Raw genomic sequence first — 16,267 nt, forward strand, 5'->3', positions numbered from 1 at the left:
TCAGTTAGCTGGGCTGTAGTTCATCTGTTGTGCTGGCCCCTTCCAGCAACATGAGAACAGGAAAATATTAAGATAATGAAGAAGAGATGTATACCTGACATTTCTGTAATGGACTTGACACAAAATTTGAATGACCTTTTTCCCACTAATAAGAAAACACGCTCCAATACAGACAGGAAAGTGATGAGAGGGAAGGAAAAATACATTTATTCAGAGAAGAGACCAACTGGTCTCTTGTTCGTGAAGAGCTTTTTTCCATGGGACTCACATTGGAGAAGTTTGTGGAGGGTTTTCTCCTGTGGGAGGGACCCCATGGTGGAGCAGGGGCAGGACTCCCTTCCCTGAGGAGGAAGCAGCAGGAGATGTGATCAACAGGTGATGTACTGACCACAACTCCCACTGCCCGTCTCCCTGTGCCACTGTGGGCATGGAGGTAGAGAATCGGGAATAAAGTAAAGCTTGAGAAGGAAAAAGAGGTGGGAGGGAGGTATTTTTAAAATTTGGTTGGCATCTCATTATCCTACTCTGTTTTTGATTGGTAATAAATTAATTTTCCCACACTGAGTCTGTTTTGCCTGTGGCAGTATTTGTTGAGTGCTCTCTCCCTGTCCTTACCTCAGCTCAAGAGCCTTTTGTTATATTTTCTTTTCCCTGTCCAGCTGAGGAGGGAGTTATAGAGCAGCTTTGGTGGGCACCTGGCATCTGGCTGGGGTTAACCCATCACAGCAGTCCAGGTGCAGGGAGTTGAGTGACTCCTGACTGAGCATCAAGTCAGGGAACTTCTGTATAGAAGGGGAGTTTTCCAACAAAAAGAAAACAGGAATTTTTCCTAGGTAAGGCAAGTCCAGAGACTGGTAATACAACTTTGTTGAGGAGTGTTCATTTTAAAATCTGGATTTGCTGTGAATAGCAATGTTTGACCATTTTGTCATAAACAAAAGATAAAAAATCAAGGCCCGTAAATGTTTTATTTCAAGTAATGATATTCTGCATTAAGATCTGTGTTGTTGTGTAGTAATATGAATATAAAATGTAATTATTTGACAGGAAAAAGTGAATATATTTTTGAGTTTAATGTTGTCCACTTGTTCTCTTTTCCAACTTCCATTCAAAAAATATTTTTTATAAGACTGACCCAATTTTGAAGGCACCCTGTTTTCAGTGAATTGAACAGATAATCTTGCTTATTAATCTTGCTTAGGTTTCTGCAGTTATCTCTTCTTCAAAAAAACTGGATAAAAGGTAGTGATAGAGATAGGGTGAGATGCTGAATTGTGGGAAAGAGAAAAGAAAGTTTAGGTTTCTAATTCAACTTTTATGAGGGGGATATAATGCATAAATGGAATAAAATGTGTTTTGACATGTAACTTGTCTAAAATGTGGTTACATACAAAGCAAATGTAATGTAAGTTTAAACTGTGTGATTTTTGTGATTTTGAGAAAGAACATATGAGCCATTTAGAAGATAAAAGAAAAAACCAGAAGGAATCAATTTAATGTTTGGGTTGTTTTTTTTTTTTTTTCTGAGAGATAAAATTTTTGAAAAAAAGAAAATCAGTTCTGCTATGAGGGTGCTGTGTTAACTCTAAACCAGAGATTAAACCAATGAAGTGTGAAATGGAAGAATTTTAATCACTTTCAGCAAAAACTCAGTGTGTCCTTAACTATGGAGTTACTAATAATATTTTTATAATCACGAAAATGTTATATCACCTACAGTTCATAAATAATAATCTAAAGCAGGCCAAGTTAAATAGGAGACATGGATTTTAATTTTGATCACTCAAAATTTCCTGCAACTAAAAATAATCTTTCTCTTTCTTTCTTTCTTTCTTTCTTTCTTTCTTTCTTTCTTTTCTTTTCTTTTCTTTTCTTTTCTTTTCTTTCTCTCATTTTAAAAATCTCTTTCGAGGAAATAGGAAACCAGCTTCCTGAGGGTGAAGTCTGTGAGAATTTTGGGATTAATATTTACATACCTTATACTGTTTATTTCCTTTATTATGTGTGAAATAATACAGTATGTGACATACAGTGAGGTTTAATCACATCAAATTTCACATGTCCTATGCAGTGGATGTGTTTTTGTTTTGATTTTATTCCCTTACCTGCCTCTCTGACTTAGTGGCACATTAAAGAATGGATTTGCAATTACCATTTAAGGAGGAATATAATCTTACCTTAGATTTTTTTTTTCTGTCTTGCTGCTAGTAGATCTGTGTATCATGATATGATTTTTTTCTAAATAAAAATAATCCTCTAGAAAAGTGTTGGCCTGAATTTCAAACGTTAGCTGACAGAAAAAGAGATTTATTTCAAAATCCTACATATCAGGGTCATTTGTATTAATCAACCTTTTCTCTAAAGCTATAAATTTTTTTATTTGTGTATATTTATGTATGTTGTTTTCATTTTCTCTCCTGGCTTCTTAGAGGGTCCTGGTATGCTGTTGTTCTCCTGCTGTATCCTTATTTCAGGCATTTAACCTGGTGTTTAAACACAGGGTGAAGACACTACAATGACCCAAGAACTTTTATCCAGAGGCATAAAGGCTGCAGGAAGTCCAAGCAAAATAAAAAACTTGGTTATCACAAGGGAACTTTTATTCAGGCTAAATTTCCTCCCCACTGTTTCAATTGCTTAGACATTCAGAAGTCAGTGTTGCAATTTTAGGCTTTTCTGTATCTTCTTCTATCTGTCTACCAGAAATTGCAGTCCTTTCCAGAAAGAAACAGACCTAAAGTTTAACACATCCTAAAACAGTGAAGCATGTTCATGCATGAACTTTGTGATGGAAAATTTTCTAAATTGGTATGTATTATTTATCCCAGAAGGAAAGTACAGGGGGATAATATATAACTATTACAGGAATTCACTTGTTTGCTATTGTATTCAAATGAAAAAAATTTGAATGCTGAGGAGGAACATGACAAAACAAGGAACTATATAAGCACTTCTGTTAATGAAAAGCATATGAAACTTTATCAAATATATTGGTTTTCATATGTTTTCTTAGCCTTTCAGGATTATCCAGTCTTGGTTCTTTCTCATATTTTTGATATACTCTTTTTTTTCTATTTCATTACCCTTAATTTTATTTCTTTTAGTTCAGAAGAGGAAAAAGATGGAAGTAGTTTCTTTTTTTTTCCTAATAGAAAAAGTCCCTGGTCTTTTTTCTCCACTCCATCTGGACATAAACCCAGAAATTCATGTTTGGTTGTACAAATGATGATATCTATATCTATTTGTCTACTTCAGTCACGTCTCCTTTCTTCTGACATAAATCGGATTCTATATTTGTACATTCCACATGTTGCCTTCCTACAATATTAGCAGAGGGCTATGACACCAGTGACCCTCAAATTGCACAGATCCAGATTGCACTCAGATTTTGTTCTCATTGGCATTTCTTATACCATGCAAGAAAATTCATCATTAATAATTGAATTGTATATTTAAATGTGCTTATATATGTAGAGGAGGACAGTGAAGATACATAGAACGTGAATCAGTTCTAAAATTGAAAAATCCCTGAAGAAGTTTTAAATAATCACAGATCAAAATCTATTTCAGCTCTGTGACCTTATCTTGAAAAATATGCTAGCGTTTTCTTTACCTCTGTGCATTAGAGGTAGCAAAAAGACTGTACAGAGATCAAACAGAGTGAAGCATCACTCAATAAAAGTGAGTCTCAGAGGAATATTTGGGTTATAAGGTGCTCTTACAACCATTTCTAATTTCATTGAATTCCTTTGTACAAACGTTCATTTCTTCAGTGGCTGGAAAGGTGCAGTGTGAGTTTGCAGGCTGGGTTCTTTCAGAAAGGCGTGAGTGTGCACAGCTCACTGCTGTGAGCACCAGTGCCCTGCTGCGGTGTGCTGTGAAGGGCACAGTGGCAGCAGAGCAGTGTGCAAGGACTTGTGATTGTCTGGGACAGCTCTGCAGCGTGTGAGTGCAGGGCACTGCTGCAGTGTGAGAGTGCAGGGCACTGCTGCAGTGTGTGGGAGTGTGCAGGGCACTGCTGCAGTGTGTGAGTGTGCAGGGCACTGCTGCAGTGTGTGAGTGTGCAGGGCACTGCTGCAGTGTGTGAGTGTGCAGAGCAGCGTTGGCAGTGTGCAGGGCACTGTTGTGAGTGTTGGATGTAATGGAGGGGCTGCAATGTCCAGGCCTCTGTAAGGACTGAGGGAAAAACAAATGATGTGACTGTCATCATGGGAGGCTGCTCTTGGCCACTTAGCCAAGGCACTGGCACCAAAAATTTCTTGTTTATGGAACTAAGGGATGCCTCCAAATCAACTGCCCTTGTTCTTATGGGGGAGTTAAGCTTGTGGGTGTTAACTGGGAACAACACACAGCTAGTAGAAATAGGTCCAGGAGATTCCTAAAACAGCTGGATGACAGCTTTTTGGTACAGGACTCAGGGAGCTGACTCAGAGGAGTGACTTCTGTGATTTGTCACTTGTTCCCAGAGAGGTTCTTGTGGGTGAAGTGGTGAATGGTGACCATCTTGGCCACAGCAACTATGCAGCAATTAAATTTGAAATCTCAGTTGTCTTGCCTGCACCTGTCTTGCTCCCAAGATGGACAAGGCACAGGCTAGCACAGTTGGAAAACCATCACATGTTCTATTAATGTGTCCATGGCAAAGCTGTTTTTCCAAAATTTGATCTTTCCCACGGTGTACAGGAAGCCAATCCCCCAGAGAGTGGAAGTATTTGATTTATTTTCAGTTCTGCACAGAAAGGGGTGCTGGATGGCAAATCCACGAAGCCAGCATCAGGAGTATCAATCCTTTTCATTATTTATACATATTAACAAACCAATTATGTGCTTCTCTAAGTATTTAGCATTCTATCTTATATTGTTTAAAAGATTCCCTCCTATTTTGTGCAAATTAGTCTGCTTGCTCAGTCTTCCTCTTCCCTAGAGTCTGTGGGTTTCTTGGATTGGTGAGCCAGGAGCCAGTGGCTGTGAAAAACCCCTGCCAGAAGTTCCTGTTATCCAGTCAGGGAGCTGAGTTTATGAATTTCTTTCTGCCTTTGTCTTCCTTTGGGACAACCCTTGGTGTGTCTCATCTTTGCACTGGGACAGCTCCTGGTATCTCATCTTCCCATTGGTACAGCCTTTGGGTACTCTATTTCCCACTGGGACAGCTCCAGCTAGGGCAAATTTGAGCCATCTAACCTGATCATGAGTCCCAATGTAACTGTGGGAAAAAGCAGTTCCACAATCAAATAAATATTCTTGTGTCTGTTCATTTAACCAGAATTAAAAATTTGTTTTATAATATATCAAAAAATTCTTTCAAATGAAGATGACATATTTTTCTCATTTAAAATGTTTTCAGAATTTCAGTAAAAAAATATTTCTATGGTATTCATATAATCAGGATGCAAAAATGTATTTCAGTATAATAATTATTTTGTTTGCTTTATCTAATGAGTTTTAATTTTGAATGTATTCTAGAATATAGCATAAGTAGAGAAAAGGAAATGCTCTGATGTTTTGATTTTGTCTTTGAAATTTAATGCAGCTAAGCACATCACTGTGCTTACCTGATCCACAAAGGTACCTGAGGAAGCTTTTTATCTGAGTCTTGTGGGATTTGGATTCCTAACTCAATTAAATCCTTTCTATTTCTTTAGATTTTCTTCAACCAAAACATTCATACTAAGCCTTAAAGTAAACTTCAGTGAAAGGTGTAAAGTTTTCTTCTCAAACTCAAATATTAGTGATTTAAATTTCCTTTGCCTAATGAGATTAAGGTAGTGAACTACTGTATTACTCTGGTGACCTCTTTCTCTTTGGTAAACCGTCCCAAGTGTGGCAAATATGTGGCATGTGGATGTGGGAACAGAGGAAATGTCAAAGATAGGAGCAAAGATTTACGAAATTTAATAACTTTCATGAGCTTTAGCTTCTTGACTTAATATGGAACCAAGAAAAGGAAGGAAAATGCCAGATGCTGTAATAATATGGGTTCTTCTACAACAGAGAAAAAGTGTACAAACAGATTAATAATGACTTTTTGTAATCCTGGAGTACAGATTAACTATAGTTAATATTTTCTCTTTAAAGTTCAGTTAATATTGTTGTTTCTTGCTAAGTCTTTCATGAAGTTCCTTTTGGCTTAAACAACCATGCTTGTACTTAGTAACATCTGCAGGAAAAAAAGAATACATCATAAAAACATCTTAAATTAAAACTTATTTTCTGCTTCATAAGAAAATGTGTCCTTTCTTTAGGTATTTGATGATAAATTATCCCAGTGTCACACATTAATAGAAGGTTTTCTTGTGGTTTTGGAAAATGACAATACTTTTATTTTGTTCCCAGAGTCTGTTAGTAGTCCCAGAATCTTTGGTAGCCATTAAAAAACAGGGTTTGTTTTTGGGTTTTTTTTTTTGTATAAAAGGATCTACAGACTGACAATGACTACATTTCTTATATTTGGTTAATGTATATTTCCTATTCATTATGGTAGTTGGTGCTGTGTTGTGTGCTGGTAGTGAGGTTCAGGGTAATGTCAAGAATTTATTTTTCCTTTCAGTCATTCACACAGAAAATGTTAAAGAGCTCTTGGGACTAAAAAGAAATGCAAAAGAGAAGGAAAATGTGTCCTTCCCAGAAGTTGGATGCTTGTCCACACGTACACAAACCAGAGTACCCGTATCTATTACCAGTGTAATAGATATTGCACTACCAGATGTTTTGAAACTCATTAATATATGTAATGACACAGCAGAATAGACTGTTACAAGGGCAGTAATTTTTTTAAATGCCACCTGCTGAAGATACAGCCTCATCGAGGGGGCAGTTTGTGGGGATTTTTCTCCAGTTTTAGTCATTATTTGGCCCTGTCTGGTGGCAGCACAATGCTGACCTATGCTGTGGAGAATCTCTCTGGTCTCCCAGAGCTATGCTGGTCTTTCCCAGGCCACTAGCTGTAACCAGGCCACAGAGCCACTGCCCTTCCAGATCTCTCTGCCCTGGGCCTCCTTCCATCCTCCCAGGCTCAGCCTTTTGGTCCAGCTCTGCCCCACTGACCTACACTGAGGCACCTGTGGGGAGAAGCCAGCATTCTGTCTTCAAGTGCTTAAATGTTTTTGAACAGTCTCAAAACTGCTGATTACTAAAGCCTTGTTTAGCAGATTCCTAATGGCACCATACATTTGTATTAACATATTGATATAAATATTGACATCATATCCCTGTTCAAGAACACTGCAAATACTAAGTCAATTATTTTCGCATGCACACACATAGTAAATAAAATTAAAGCAGTGATATACACTAAAGATTATTTTAAAAATTCTTCCCATCTTTGGGAAAAATAAATTACTTTGTTATATTGAGTAAAGAAAAATAAAAACTTCCTAGAACTTCTTTGTGCTCTCTAATGATATACTGCATTCTAGCTTCTATTTAATTGCAGTTCTAAACACAAACAGCTGTCTGACACATATATGGCTTTAAATAAATCCATATCTGCAGTTTCAGTCTAGCAGGACAACTTGAAGGCAAGAATCAGCCATCAAAACCACTAGGAGTTGTATGCAGTTAACATATTCTTTCACAAAGAAAATTGATATTTTTAATCCTAGATCCCAGTTTCCATATATTAAATTTCTCCCAGTATTTTCAGAGTTAAAGTAATGTTGAACAGAATAATAAACAGAAATATGTAATTTTAAAAAAATATGTATATTCCTGGTAACATCATGACCTATTTATACTTAATGATTATATAGTTAGGACTCTTAATCTTTGAAATTTTAAAGTAACAATGATACTTTGATTCAAAGTCTGTTTGAATTCTTTGGATTTCTGAGAGAGCTCTTTCTGAAGCTCTCACTGCAATCCTTTGCATTTCTGCACAGAATTAGTCACATAGTTATGATAATGCAGTTCAAAAAATTTCCACTAGATAAGTCACAGCAGCAAGGTAATTGTACTCTCCTATGCCCATGTTGTCATTTGATTAATTTTAATCCTCTTGTGTTATGAACTAATCTGCTGATTTTACTTATATTTACTGCAAATGGACAGTTCTCACATATTTAGTTATTGCAGTTCAGCTGATAATCAGCAACTTTATGATATTAAGTGGTTGAGTTCTTTGTGGAAATAGTTTAGAGGTATACGGTGCAGCTGTTACTCGAGTGCTGCTGAAATTCCAACATGAAAAAATCCTTGATCTTCCTCATAATCTCCAAAATTAAGCTACTGGTGAACAGAATGTATTTTCAGAAGCAGTTTCAATAATTGAGAGATTATGGAAGAGATGAAATAATTTGCCATCTGCTGTGCAACATGATACCCCAGTATGGCCCAGAGATTCTCTTCTTTGGGAAATCTCCTATCTAAAGGAAAAAAAGCCCTACCCTTACATGTGCTTGTTCAATTTTTAGAAATTAGTTCAACCTCTCCCCAGTTCTCTTCAGGCTGAGTTCCTATTTTGCTTCAGTGACTTTGTTTAGTCATTCCAGAGGGAGTTTTAAGACCAGCATGTACCAGACTTGACTTCCTCACATACTCGTGTTGACATTCCATATCTAAACATATATATGCAATATATATATATATATGTATATGTATAAGATTACATTAAAAAGTTATACATTATATAGAAATTGCGTGACAGTGAGACTGGGTGGAAGTTGTCTTTCAAAATAAATCACAGTATGTTTGGGGAGCAGGGAGGAAAGGAGCTTGAGCCCTTTAGGTTCAAGAAGGACTGCAGATAATCTGGTACAGCCACATAAGGATTTACTGCTGACACCAAAATTGTGAGTTTGATCCCAATATGGGCCATTTACTTAAGAGCTGAACACAATGATGCTTGTGGGTCGCTTCCATCTCAGACTATTCTGTGATTCTGTGCAAGAAACAGAGGATGTAGAACCACCCTCAAAGTTTTATAGTAAATATAACAAAGAAGAACCATTTCATTTCAGATAGGCACAGAAATGAATGCATTTTAATATCAGGCTTTGGAAATTAATCTAGTAAACAAACCCTTGTGTTTTGTGGCTGTTGATTAAATTATGCCTCCATCTCTATGCTGTAACTGTGAATGTACAGACAGTCCCTGAGCTGGAAATGAATAATTGAAAGAAGGTAGCAGACAGAAGCACACAGAAGATTAGGGATCTGTGTACCAGGTCTGGCCAAGATGGACTTTTGTTTATTCACTGCAGCCTTTATGACACTGTGTTTTGGATTTGTGACTAAAAAAGTGTTGGGAACACAACAGTGTTTTGACTATTTCTGAGCAGTGCTTGCACCACAAGAATTCTCCTTTTCCAATTCTACTCCCCAAGGCTGGGGTACAAGGGATTGAGAGGGGACATTGCTGGGACAACTCACCCAAATTGGCCAAAGGGATATTCCACGCCAAATAGCATCATGATCAGAAATAAATTTGTGAGGTTTTGGCTTTTGAGGTAGCCATTGTTCAGACACTGAACATTTGTCTGCTTGTGGGAGATAATGAGGGAGTGGTTATGCATCCCTTTTGGGTTTTTTCTCTTCACTTATTAAACTACTTTTATCTTGACCAATGAATTTTCTTTTGCTTTTCCTATTCTTTCCCCTGTTCTGTTGCATGTGTGGCTTAGTGATTGAGAAGCTGTGTGGGTGCTTGCTCCTGGCCTGGGGTCAATCCAGCAGAACCTGATCAGTCAGTCCAGCCAGGATACCTTTAAAGTGTGTGTTTACAGAGCTTCCCAATTTATATGACATGATAAAACAGAATAGCAGGGTTTGAAAGATGCAAAAGGGACTGAATAAGCAACTGGGAAAAACTCTTTGTTTAGAGTAGGCACTTAGGAACCTTAGTAGGTACTTACTCCTGAATTGGTCTGTCTTGAACAACTTTTTTTTTTTTTCCTTCAAATACCTTTTGTAGTTTAACATTTTCTACAAAATACTTGTGGTAATTAAAGGAATAGTAATAATTCAGACAAAAATTCTATTTAATTTGGCTTGGATTAGGTAAAAGAGAGAATGACATGAAAAACTTCCCACCAGACTGACATAAAGCTATTTTTATTCTTATTATGCCTCTAAGTAGCCCAATACCTAGCCATATATACCCTGTTTCTTGTTAGTGCAGTATTCTGAAGCTGAGAGACGGTATTTTTAATTAATTTATGGCAAGATATAGATTTCTTTTTTCATTATTCTTCTTTTTACTGGCTAATATATTTGCCAAAATTCCTCCACTACTACATCTACCCCTTTCACAACTTATCTGGGGTTGGGAAAAGTACAATTTTTAGGAACTAACTTCTTTCATAGATGATGATATACAAAATATTTTTTCTGTTTCCCTGAAATGTCATTCAAAATCTTTTTCCATTACTGGCACCCTCTTCTGACAGCCACTACACAGTTTTAGACTGAGAAAAAAATGTGTTTTTAGCCTAAACCATAATTTTGCATGAGTTTTCAAGAGAATGAAAAATGCCTTTTCAAAATGAAAATGCTGTATCCAACAGAAGTGCAGTATAGCACTATGCAAAGCTGTAATAGCAGTCAGTGCAAAAAGAAATTTAATTGTGTATAAAATACCTGATGTGGTAATTTGATAACATTAATACTAATATTATTTTTTTTTCTTTTTTCCAATTTCATACTGGTAGTACTTTGAAAAAACAAAATCTAAGCAGTCTAAGAATAGAACTGACCATGTTCTCTCTCATCTCCATAATGTGTTGTTTCTAAGCTCTGCTTCTTCATTCCTGTCAGAGCTTATTTTTGTATCAAAAAAAAGCATACGCAAACCAAAAATAGACAATCTTTGCATGTCTTCATAATGAGAACCCACACTAGAATACCATGTGTTATATTGGATAGAGTTAATTGGCTCAGGCACTGTAATGAGTGTTCTATAAACTTATAAAATCTTAATTTTTATTTTTAATTTTAATGCTAACTAGTCTAAGCAAAAAGCAGAAAGAAACAAGGATGGTAAAGAGTAAAGTAATCCAGAACAGACTGTGATTTTGATGGCAGAATATTGTTGTGGAAATTGTTTTAAAGAAAGTAATCCTGACTCTTGTGCCTCACTCAATGAACTTTTGAAATGCTGTTTTATGAGGAGCCAATTAAGGAAAGCCTATTTTCTTGACCTTGCCAGCCTCCACAGAAATCTTACAGCATCCTTTGTTTGATTTCTCTACCCATCATATTTACTCTCCCTACACACTGCCATCTTATTTCTGCTTCCCTTAGTGCTCTCCTTGACAATTTTCCAGCTTTAGGAACAAGACCTGGTGCTTTCTCCTTTACATGCCCACTTTTCAGAATTTTTTTGTGATTTATGATATCACTTTATCAGGTTTGCAAATGCCGTATTAAACAAACCCCAAAGTAGCTGACAAATAAATAGAAGACACGGTGGCATTGCATAATCCTCTGTAAATAAAATTCAGAACAGAATTACAAACACAGGTGAGCAGGAAGTAAATCTGTTGTTAATTTTTATTTTATTAAATACCATTACGTGAAAAACAATTAGGATAATTTGCTATTTCTTTTACAAATGTTTTAGGAGAACTTTTTTAACTGTCAGACCTATTTTTGTAGATGTCTGGAAATCAGATTTTAACCAATATGTTGAAAAAGTGAAGACCTTTTCTAATCCTGAAACCTATATATTGAATTGAAGCTTTTGAATGAGATCAGGCTATAGCAGCAGACCCAGGAGTTATTAACTTAATATTTTTTTCCTTTTCAGCACTGTATTTTGCCTTGAAAATGATACATATGATACCAAAAATTAAAGGGAAGGCCTTCTTAGTAATGTTGAATATTCTGTGTTGTGTCCTATCCAGCAGATACAGCCTGCAAGACACTTGTGTATTGAGCAGAGCAATCTCATTATTAGGAGAGTGATGCAGTGTGGTTTATTTCATACCCTGAAATCACTCAAGGAAATAACTGAGTGGATTATATTTATCCTGGACTCTGCATTGTGCAAATTGTGTGTAGCAATAACAGGCAGCACATTAAAATAGAGATTAGGGACTACAACCATTCTTTTGAGGGCATTTCTGAAATTTCAAAGCTGTTGAATTATTCAAGTATATTTCAATTTATAAAACATGATTGACTACTTGATGATGCGATGGTATAAATAAAAACATTGAAAAGTATGGAGTCTATTTTTTTCCCCATAGTTGTTTTGAACCACCATAATTGAATGTGTTGATTTTGGGTCAGTAGCAACCATAATTAAGAGAAGTAACATTAGATAATTTGGTCAATGTCCTACTTTTGCACAAACAAGAAAAATCTAGTCAAGGTAGAAATGGACACAGTTACAATATGAAACTGACTAGAAATATTCAATTTATTTACTATTAAACAATCAGAATGAATATTAAACCTTTTTTGTTTTCTGTCCCTCTTTACAAAGCCAGTAGCACACATTTAACATGTAAATATGTAACATTATTAAGGTAGTAATGTCAATATAAAAATCAAATATATGAATATGAAATATGAAATATATTTTTGGGTCTTTTAAAATGTATCTTTATGTTCTTCAAGGAGTCTAGAAATTGGGCTTTTAATTAGTTTTTGATACATCCAAGTTTTTCTAGACTGAAAACGCATGCGTGCTCTATACAGCACATGCAGTGTGTACATAGAAAGTGCTGGTTATGGTGCATGCATGCTCTCATCATCTGAATGTTCACAGTATTATTTTTAAGAACATGACAGTCTGTTTTCCTTTTCATTATGTGGTTTTAAGCTTCTGTTTATGTTTCTCAGTTACTGTGGAATTGGGAGCATTTTATGCAGAGATCAACAGTTATGTCCTGAAATATCAACTATCAGAAAATATCACAGTGTGCCTTATGATGGGAATGATGATTTTCTATTATATCTGACAAAACTGAATTAGCACCTTCACATAGATTAGCACATTGGCTGAGTGTGAGGATTTTCCTGGAAGATTTTTAAGGTATCAAGCCTTCCAGCTGTAATAAGGTTAATACAGTTCTAAGTGACTTGAATGCCAGTGTTGGTAGTTTAAGTGGTATAATATTTCTGAAAGCAGGAAGAGATGCACTCTCATGTTCATTTCATTCAAAGACCACTTTGAGAAGAGGACATATGTTTCCTTAAGGTTATCACTGAGTGTAACTGTAATAGAGCACTAAATTACAGAATGGTTGAGGTTGGAAGACACCTCTGTAGGTCATGCGGTCCACCTAGAAATGGTTTTTCAGCACCATGTCTCTCTGGCTTCTAAATATCTCCAAGAATGGAGAGTTCACAACCTCATGTGTGAATTTTCAGTAACCCTTACAGAAAAAAAAAGTGTTTCCTGGTGTTCAGAAAGAGCCTGCTGTGTTTCAATATGTGCCCATTGCCTCTTGTCCTATTACTGGGCACCAGTGGAAAGAGCCTGGCTCTTTGCACCTTCCCTTCAGGTATTTGTATTCATTACTAAGGTCCCCCCTAGGCCTTCTCCAAGCGGAACAGTCTCAGCTCTCAGCCTGCGCTCATAGCAGGGATGCTCCAGTCCCTTAATCAGCTTTGTGGGCCTTTGTTGGACACTACAGTCTGCACATATCATTTGTATTCAGGAGCCCAGAGCTGGACACAGCACTCCAGGTGTGGGCTCATTAGTTCTGAATTCAAAACACAGCACTTGTAACAGCTGCTATAAAGAAATTACATCTCTCCCAGCTGAATCCAGGACAAGTAGATATTCTCTTAAAATATCTGGTGGGACATTTTGATGTGTTTTGTGCCAAAAAAATGAATAAATACTTCAGTGAATACATAGATAAATCAGATGATTGTTAGCAGACTTTTTTAGAATCATAGAATATGCTGAGTTAGAAGGCATGCATCAGATCATGGAGTCCAACTCCTGGCCCTGCACAGGACACCCCAAGAGTCACATCATGTGTCTGAGGGAATTATCCAAACACTTGAACTCTGTCAGGCTTGGTACTGTGCCCACTTCCCTGGGAAGCCTGTTCCAGTGCCCAGCCACTGGCTGAAAAGCAGTTTCCCGATATCCAACCTAAACCTTCACTGACACAGCTTCATGCCATTTCCTCAAGTCCTGTCACAGGTCATAAGAGTGAAAAAATTGGGACCTGCCCTTCTGTTTCCCCTCATGAGGATGTTGAAGACCCCAATGAAGTCTCCCCTTGGTCTTCTCTTCTCCAGGCTAAGCAAGACAAGTGACCTCTTACAGTTTCCCCTCCAGTCCTCTCACCATCCTCACTGCCCTCCTTTGGATGTTTTTTAACAGTTTAATGTCTTTTCTGTATTGTGGTACCCAAAACTGCCCCCAGCACTCGAGGTGAGGCAGCCCCAGGGCAGAGCAGAGCAGGACAATCCCCTCCCTTGCCTGGCTGGCGATGCTGTCCCTGATGTCCCCAGGACAGGGATGTCCCTCCTGGCTACCAGGGCACTGCTGGCTCAGGCTCAACTTGCCATCAACCAGGACCCCAAGGTCCCTTATGAGAAATATCATGCTGAAGCAAAGCCACTGGCCTCTACCCTTCATCCAGTACAAAGAGCTTGAGTTGGTATTATTCAGCAATGCATTCTTATGGATTCTGCAAGTTAAAGGAATTGGGAACCATTAGAACTGAATATCCTGAGAGAGAAGACATAACTTACAAACTAATAATGTAAACCATCATGTACTAGCTAAATTAAGCAGTGAAAAGCAAGGTTACAATCTGATGATAAAGTATGATGAAGAAGTTATTACCTGGTAACTTATATAATAAAATTAACACTGCTTAGAGCTGACTGTTAATTCATTTTTGGCATTGGGATTTAGATGCAGAGAGAAATAAAATCAGGTGAGAGAGAATGCTCTTTCAGAGAGGTAAAAATGAAATGATAAAAGATGTAATTGAATCCTGGAATACATGAAAGTTAGCTTCTTTGGTCCTAAGGGGAAGCTAATAGTGAGCTTTGTTTCCATTCACTTCAATTTATGCATGAGTACAATTAAGTCTTACTGGGGCCTTGTAAAAACACTTACTAATTTTTAGGAACTGTGTAGGAAAATTGGAACAGGGACATATTATTTTCCCTTCGTGGTCATAAAAGTAAATGCAGGAGGAGACAGTCCAAAGATATACGAAATATCTGTCTGTGTGAATTCTGTTCACAGTGCAAATTCACTCTAAATTTTCACTCACTCTAATTCATTCACTTTTGCCCCATCTTTCTATGCTGGATCAACTTAGGGTATTGCTTACACAGGGATGTGTGGAAATGTCTGATTCTTTCTTATTTTGCAATACATAATAAGTACTGTGGCATTACCCAAATACAGGACTCAAAAAATCACTACCTAGTATATTTTTCTCCCAAGTAACAGATAAAAATATTGTCTAAGTTTAAAGTGCAAATACTGCATTACCTTGCACAGTAGCTGGAATTCTCTGTACAATTCTAGGATGAAATGAGAGTTTTTCAAAAGTTGATTTTCTAAGATAGCTATCTAGCTATCTGAGCTCTTTTAAAGTTAATAAAGTGTCAAATTCAAAGACAAAATATTCATGTGAGACATAGCATTAAGAAGAAATAAATTGTCATTGGATGTACTGATTGCTTTTTACTGACTGGATTGGGGCCTAGTTAACTAGCTGAGAATGGACACAGTTTTTTAGTGTATGAACCTAATGGTGAATTTTCATGGTTGAAATTGCTTTAAAAAATATAAACTTTTCTTAAGGAAGGCATAGTAGAAAATTGCCTTTTACTTTTGTTGTTTTGGTATTAACTAAAAATAGAGGGGAAGCAGGTGTCAGTTTGGTGGTTTTTTGGCCTTGGGGTTTAGTTATTTTCCTGGGGTTCAGCATGTCAAATAAATTTAGTTTTGCTTTCTGATGAGCAGTTATTGTGGGACAGTATTGGTAAGGGCTGATGTTATTCTACAGGAAAAAAAAAAAAAGAAAACATTAATAACCACAATTTGTAGTGTAGTTCTGGAAAGTCAGGAATTCCAACTAAGATCTATTTAACATGTTCTTGAATAATCTATTTATATTATTGATAGTAATTTTCCTGGAAGTAACTTTTTGTGCATCTGGTCTTATTGTAAAGACAGTTTCTTCTCCTCCTTCAAATCTATGCTAAACTTTCCTACTATACGGTTCAGACCACAGCTCCTTGTCCTAATATCTTCTGAGACTTTCACTTACATGGTAACACTGAAAATATCTGATTGATGCAATTTAGATGGTGACACCCTGTGAACCACATGCCCTCTGTG

At 36.8% G+C, this 16,267-nt stretch overlaps 1 protein-coding gene across 1 annotated transcript in view; it reads left to right on the plus strand.

Moving 5' to 3' along the window:
- IL1RAPL1 (interleukin 1 receptor accessory protein like 1) overlaps nt 1–16,267 on the plus strand; it is a 578,609-nt gene that overhangs the window by 256,284 nt on the left and 306,058 nt on the right. The window lies entirely within an intron of this gene.

Source organism: Pyrgilauda ruficollis, unplaced genomic scaffold, assembly GCF_017590135.1.
Source record: "Pyrgilauda ruficollis isolate IOZ18807 unplaced genomic scaffold, ASM1759013v1 scaffold29, whole genome shotgun sequence".
NCBI classification, from domain to species: domain Eukaryota; kingdom Metazoa; phylum Chordata; class Aves; order Passeriformes; family Passeridae; genus Pyrgilauda; species Pyrgilauda ruficollis.